The following is a 6723-nucleotide window of genomic DNA, read 5'->3' as shown; positions in this document are numbered from 1 at the left end:
TGAAAAGGACCTGACCATCTAGATCGTAGTTTTCCCAGGAATAACTTTAGCCTAGAGTTAAATAAAAGGACTGTATCGCCTTGTTTGAAGATTTTCCTTGATATGCGCTTGTCATGCCATTGTTTTGTTCTTTCTTTGTAGATTCTGGCATTTTCGTAAGCGTCTCTTCTGAGTTCCTCTAATTCGCTTATATCAAGGATTCTCTTTTCGCCGGCGGCTTTATAGTTTAAATTTAGATTTTTAATAGCCCAATAGGCTTTATGTTCTAATTCTACCGGGAGGTGACAGGATTTTCCATAAATGAGCTTAAATGGGGTTGTCCCTATGGGAGTTTTGTAAGCAGTTCGGTAAGCCCATAAAGCTTCTGGTAATTTCAATGACCAGTCTTTCCTTGAAGTGGCGACTGTTTTCTCTAGTATCTGTTTCATTTCTCTGTTAGACACTTCCACTTGCCCACTGGTTTGAGGGTGGTAAGGTGTCGCTACTCTATGTCTTACGCCATACTTAAGTAGTAGTTTTTCGAGTACCTTGGATATGAAATGCGATCCATCATCACTGACTACTATTCTTGGGACACCAAACCTTGGAAATATTATATTCTTAAAGAGTCTAGTTACTACTCGTGTGTCGTTTGTTGGAGAAGCTATAGCTTCAATCCATTTTGATACGAAGTCAACTGCCACGAGTATGTATTTGTTACCCAAAGAGGATGGAAAAGGTCACATGAATCCTATTCCCCACACGTCGAAAATCTCTACTTCCAAAACGCCCTTTTGTGGCATCTCGTCACGTCTAGATATGTTTCCTGTGCGTTGACATCTGTCACATTTCTTAATAGCTGCATGTACATCCTTCCATATATTTGGCCAATAAAAACCGGCTTGTAGGATTTTAGAGCAGGTCTTGGATGTACTTGCATGTCCACCATAAGGAGCGAAGTGATAGTGTCGGATTATATTTTCTACCTCTTCTTCGGGTATACACCGACGGAAAATACCATCGGGGCCTCTTTTAAAAAGTAAGGGGTCATCCCAGTAATAGTGTTTTATGTCATAGAAGAATCGTTTCTTCTGCTGGTAGGATAAAGTAGGTGGAACTATTCCGGCAGCTAAATAATTGACGAGGTCAGCGTACCACGGTGTAACACATATAGCTAAGGTGGTTTCTACCTGTTTATCAGCGTTATTTTCTTCCAAAGTAGCTATAAGCTTATCGTACGAGAAATCATTGTTAATTGATGTTCTTTCCGGTTCAAGGTTCTCAAGTCTCGAGAGGTGATCTGCTACTACGTTTTCAGTTCCTTTCTTGTCTTTGATTTCCAAATCGAACTCTTGTAGCAACAGGATCCACCTTAGGAGTCTAGGTTTAGCACCCTTTTTTGTTAAGAGGTATTTGATAGCAGCGTGGTCAGTGTAGATGATTATTTTGGCTCCGACCAAGTAAGAACGAAATTTATCTAGCGCAAACACTACTGCTAGAAGTTCTTTCTCGGTTGTGGCGTAATTCATTTGTGCTTCATCTAGAGTTCTACTTGCGTAATATATAACGTGAAGCTTTTTATCCCTTCGTTGTCCTAAAACAGCACCTACAGCGTAATCACTGGCATCACACATTATTTCGAATGGTTCATTCCAATCTGGTGTCTGCATTATGGGCGCGGAGATCAGTGCTTGTTTAAGCGTTTGAAATGCTTCTAAACATCTATTATCGAATATGAATTCAGCATCTTTCATTAATAGCCCAGTTAAAGGTTTAGTTATTTTAGAGAAGTCTTTAATGAATCGTCGGTAAAAACCGGCATGTCCTAAGAAGCTTCGTACTTCTCTCACAGTTTTCGGGGGTTGAAGATTTTCGATTACCTCTATTTTGGCTTTGTCTACTTCAATTCCTCTGTTCGAGATGATGTGTCCTAAAACAATTCCTTCTTGTACCATAAAGTGACATTTTTCCCAATTAAGTACTAGGTTTACTTTTACACATCGCTCTAGAACTCTTTCTAGGTTTTCAAGGCATTCTTCAAAGCTTTGTCCGCATACGGAAAAGTCATCCATAAATACTTCCATGATGTTTTCAAGAAAATCGGCGAATATTGCCATCATGCACCTTTGGAAGGTTGCAGGAGCATTACACAAGCCAAACGGCATTCGTCTATAAGCGAAGGTACCAAAAGGACACGTGAACGTTGTCTTTTCTTGGTCATCAGGGTGAATCGGTATTTGAAAGAAACCTGAGTAACCGTCTAGATAGCAGAAATGAGAATGTTTTGCTAATCGTTCTAACATCTGGTCAATGAATGGTAAAGGGAAATGATCTTTTCGGGTTGCTTTGTTTAGTTTCCTATAGTCAATGCACATTCTCCATCCCGATTCGATTCGTTTGGTTATAGTTTCTCCTTTTTCATTTTCAATGACCGTTACACCTCCTTTCTTTGGTACTACGTGTACAGGACTAACCCATTTGCTATCAGATATAGGATATATGATACCTGCCTCTAATAACTTGGTTATTTCCTTCTTCACTACCTCACTCAGGATCGGGTTTAGTCTCCTCTGGTGTTCCCTAGAAGTTTTACAGTCTTCTTCTAGCATGATGCGGTGCATACAAATAGAAGGACTTATTCCTTTAAGATCGGTGATGTTGTAACCTAGTGCGGTTGGATATTTTCTCAAGATATGCAGGAGTTTTTCTGTTTCGAGTCTTCCTAGGTCAGCATTAACTATCACTGGTCGTTCAAGTTCTAAGTCTAGGAATTCATATCTCAGATTTTTGGGAAGTGTTTTCAGGTCTAGGGTTGGTTTCTTAAGGCATTGCGTAGGGTCCGGTGTTATTGCTAAACATTGGTTAAGTTTGTCTTCTACAAGATAGTCAGATGATTTGTCTTTTTCTAACTCCGTTTCTTTTATGCATTCATCGATGATATCCATGAAGTAACACGTATCTTCTATTGCAGGTGCTTTCAAAAATTGGGAAAGAATGAACTCAATTTTCTCTTCTCCTACTTCAAAAGTGAGTCGTCCTCGTTTCACGTCTATGATTGCACCGGCCGTTGCTAAGAACGGTCTTCCCAGTATAATGGGTGTAACTTCATCTTCTCTAATATCCATAATTATAAAATCAGTTGGAATGTAGAATTGACCTATGCGCACTGGAACATTTTCAAGAATTCCTACAGGATATTTAACGGAACGATCTGCTAGTTGCACAGACATTTTAGTTGGTCTTAATTCTCCCATTTCAAGTCTCTTGCATATGGATAAAGGCATAACACTAATACCGGCTCCTAAATCGCATAAGGCTTTGTCAATGACAAATTTTCCTATGTGACAGGGTATAGAGAAACTACCTGGGTCTTTAAGTTTAGGAGGCATATTCTGGATTATAGCGCTACATTCAGCGGTGAGTGTAACGGTTTCGCTATCTTCAAGTTTCCTTTTATTAGAAAGAATTTCTTTTAAAAACTTGGCATATGAGGGCATCTGCGTAATAGCTTCTGTAAACGGAATTGTGACGTTTAATTGTTTTAGTAGGTCAACAAATTTTTTGAATTGGCCCGCATCTTTGGTTTTAATAAGCCTTTGAGGATAAGGGATAGGTGGTTTATAAGGTGGTGGAGGTACATAAGGTTCCTTCTTTTCTACGGTTTCCTTATTACTCTCTTCCTTTTCCTTAGGTTCACTTTCCTCCTCAGTTGACTTTTTAGAGTTTTGGTTTTCTATCCTTGGGTCAGACGGTCCTTCCACTTCCGTTCCACTTCTCAGTATAATTGCATGAGCGTGGCTTCTCGGGTTAGGTTGGGGTTGGCCAGGAAATGTACCAGTTGGGGGAGCAGTAGGTGCTTATTGTTGAGCTACTTGTGATATTTGCGTTTCCAGCATTTTGTTATGGGTGGCCAGGGCATCTACTTTACTTGCTAGTTGTTTAATTTGTTCGCCAGTGTGTACATTCTGGTTTAAGAAATATTTATTGGTTTGCTGTTGAGAAGCTATAAAGTTTTCCATCATGATTTCCAAGTTGGATTTCCTAGGGGCGTTATTGTTAGGTGTAGATGGGATCGACTTCTGATATCCCGGAGGTATAGCTGGGGCTTGATTCGGAGATTGTCCAGGTGCGTATAAAGCATTATTACTCTTATATGAAAAATTGGGATGATTCTTCCAATTTGAGTTATAGGTATGCGAGTAGGGGCTTCCTTGAGCATAGTTTACTTGCTCCGCTTGGATTCCTGTTAGGAGTTGACAATCTGCAGGAGTGTGACCTTGGATTCCACAGACTTCGCAATTCTGAGTTATGGCTACCACGGTGGCTGGAGGTGATACACTTAAACTTTCAATTTTCTAGACCAGAGCATCCACTTTTGCATTAACATGATCAAGGTTACTTATCTCGTACATGCCAGTTTTCGTTTGAGGTTTTTCTACCATTGTTCGTTCGCTTCCCCACTGATAGTGGTTTTGAGCCATGCTTTCAATAAGTTGGTAAGCATCAGCATAAGGTTTGTTCATCAGTGCACCACCTGCGGCGGCGTCTATTGTTAACCTCGTGTTGTACAGGAGACCATTATAGAAGGTATGAATTACTAACCAGTCCTCTAAACCATGGTGTGGACAAAGTCTCATCATGTCTTTGTATCTTTCCCATGCTTCGAAGAGAGACTCGTTATCTTTCTGTTTAAATCCATTTATCTGGGCTCTTAACATAGCTGTTTTGCTCGGCGGAAAATATCGGGCAAGAAAAACTTTCTTCAACTCGTTCCATGTGGTGACTGAGTTGGAAGGAAGAGATTGAAGCCATCTTCTAGCGCTATCTCTTAACGAGAAAGGAAAAAGACGAAGTCGAATTGCCTCTGAAGTGACACCATTAGCTTTAACAGTATCAGCGTATTGGACAAATACGGATAAATGAAGGTTTGGATCCTCGGTAGGATTTCCAGAGAATTGGTTTTGTTGCACTGCCTGCAACAGTGAAGGTTTAAGTTCAAAGTTGTTTGCTTCGATTGCGGGTGGAGCAAAACTCGAATGCGGCTCATCTTGCGATGGAGCGGCGTAATCTCGAAGAGCACGAGCTGGTTCTGCCATCTCGGGTATCGAAGGGAAAATATTTTTGAAATCAGGAAGTTCAACAGGAGGGAGATTGTTTGCAGCACGATATTCCTGAATTCGTCGTAAGACTCGGAGATATAGTTCGATATCGTTGATTCGTAAGTAGAATGGCTCGCCTTGTGAGCGAGTGTGTGGCATACAAATCAACGAAAGAAAGAAAAGAAAGGGAAAATAAGCCTTAGTCTCTACAGCGTAACAGAAGAGTTACGATATCGACTAAATAAAAGTCCCCGGCAACGGCGCCAAAAACTTGATCGCGACTTTATGAGTCGAATTTGGGGTACAAACTGCAAGTGCACAGTTCTATCGCGTAGTTTTAAAAGATATCGATCCCACAGGGACTTATGAATCGATATACCGTTATCTAAGGTTACTTCGTAAAGCTAAGGCGGGTAATACTTTGATTGTTTGGGGAAAAGTTAAAACTAAAAATAGGATCTAAATTAAATATCAACTAAACGGATATCGGTATGTAGTTCGTCGTAATTAGGGAATCAATTCTTCGTTGGTTTCTTGGTTTAAAATAAATCTTTTCAGTTGACACTATTGATTAAAAGTCTTATCTCAAACTCTCGCTCTGTTGAATAAACTATGATTTTATATTAACGTAGCTGTCACTTATTAGTTAAGTCAAAAACCACTTTTTGAAAACAATAGAATCCGTAGAAACTCTTTTTAAGAAAACACTAATCGTTTAAACACCCTTATCTCAAACTCTCGCTCTGTTGACTTAGGTTATATAATCAAATTCAAATGCTTAACTCTCGTCCTCACATTCAATCTTTAAAAATACTTTTTGAAAAAGATTAGAATTTAATTAACTCTAAAAATTACTCTCGCCCTGATCTAGAATTAATGTCCAATTTACACTGTCCAGTCAAAAACTCAAACTCTCGTTCTATTGCTTTTAACTTCTTTATGTCTTTTACTTTCGTACAAAAACCTTGTTATTAAACCTGTAAATTGAGACCGTGAAAAGAGTTATTTTAATTTTAAACTTAATTAAACCAACTTGGTTTTGATTCCTTTATTCCGCTTACTCTACATACCGATACCTAAATAAATTAGTCAGACATGCTAAACAGACTTAAATAATTATCATGCATAAACAAATTCATCTCAGGCAAATAATATAAATAAACAGTAAAGCAGGGCATATATAAATTCAAACAATAATTAAAGAACCTGAGTAATTAACAGCAGTCTTGAACACTCCACCACAGACCGGTTGGATTTGTTCTTGAATTCTTCAATCAAACAGAAAAATAAGAGCGAAGGAATAAAAAAAACTAGATTCTAACGTAAGGTTAGATCCGGTGAAAGGTACACAATAGTTTCCGGTGTAGAAACTACTGTGCGAAAAATTAATTAATTGCTGGAAAAGAAAATAGAAATTGCAAAGGAAACAATATAAAGATTGTAAAAATAATGTTGTAAAAATGTGTTTGTACTGCTGGAAGAGAAAAAGTGCAAAAAGAGAAAACGGCGAAGAAGCAAAAACGTCCCGAGGGTTTGCCAAAAACTACAATTTATATTGGTCTCTTCTCGTAACTGCTTCCAAAGGTCTTCCGCGTCAAAGGGTCTTCACGTGCCAAATGGTCAGGCGTACAAATAGGCCTCAACG

At 38.9% G+C, this 6723-nt stretch overlaps 1 non-coding gene across 1 annotated transcript; it reads left to right on the top strand.

The window, feature by feature from the left end:
• Positions 1-4590: 4590 nt before the first annotated feature.
• Positions 4591-4697, top strand: LOC127077912 (small nucleolar RNA R71). Its single transcript, XR_007787674.1, has one exon. It is a non-coding gene; the product is annotated as a small nucleolar RNA R71 (small nucleolar RNA).
• Positions 4698-6723: the final 2026 nt, after the last annotated feature.

This window comes from Lathyrus oleraceus, chromosome 4, assembly GCF_024323335.1.
Source record: "Lathyrus oleraceus cultivar Zhongwan6 chromosome 4, CAAS_Psat_ZW6_1.0, whole genome shotgun sequence".
NCBI classification, from domain to species: Eukaryota; Viridiplantae; Streptophyta; class Magnoliopsida; order Fabales; family Fabaceae; genus Lathyrus; species Lathyrus oleraceus.
This window is presented reverse-complemented; position numbering and strand designations above follow the sequence as displayed.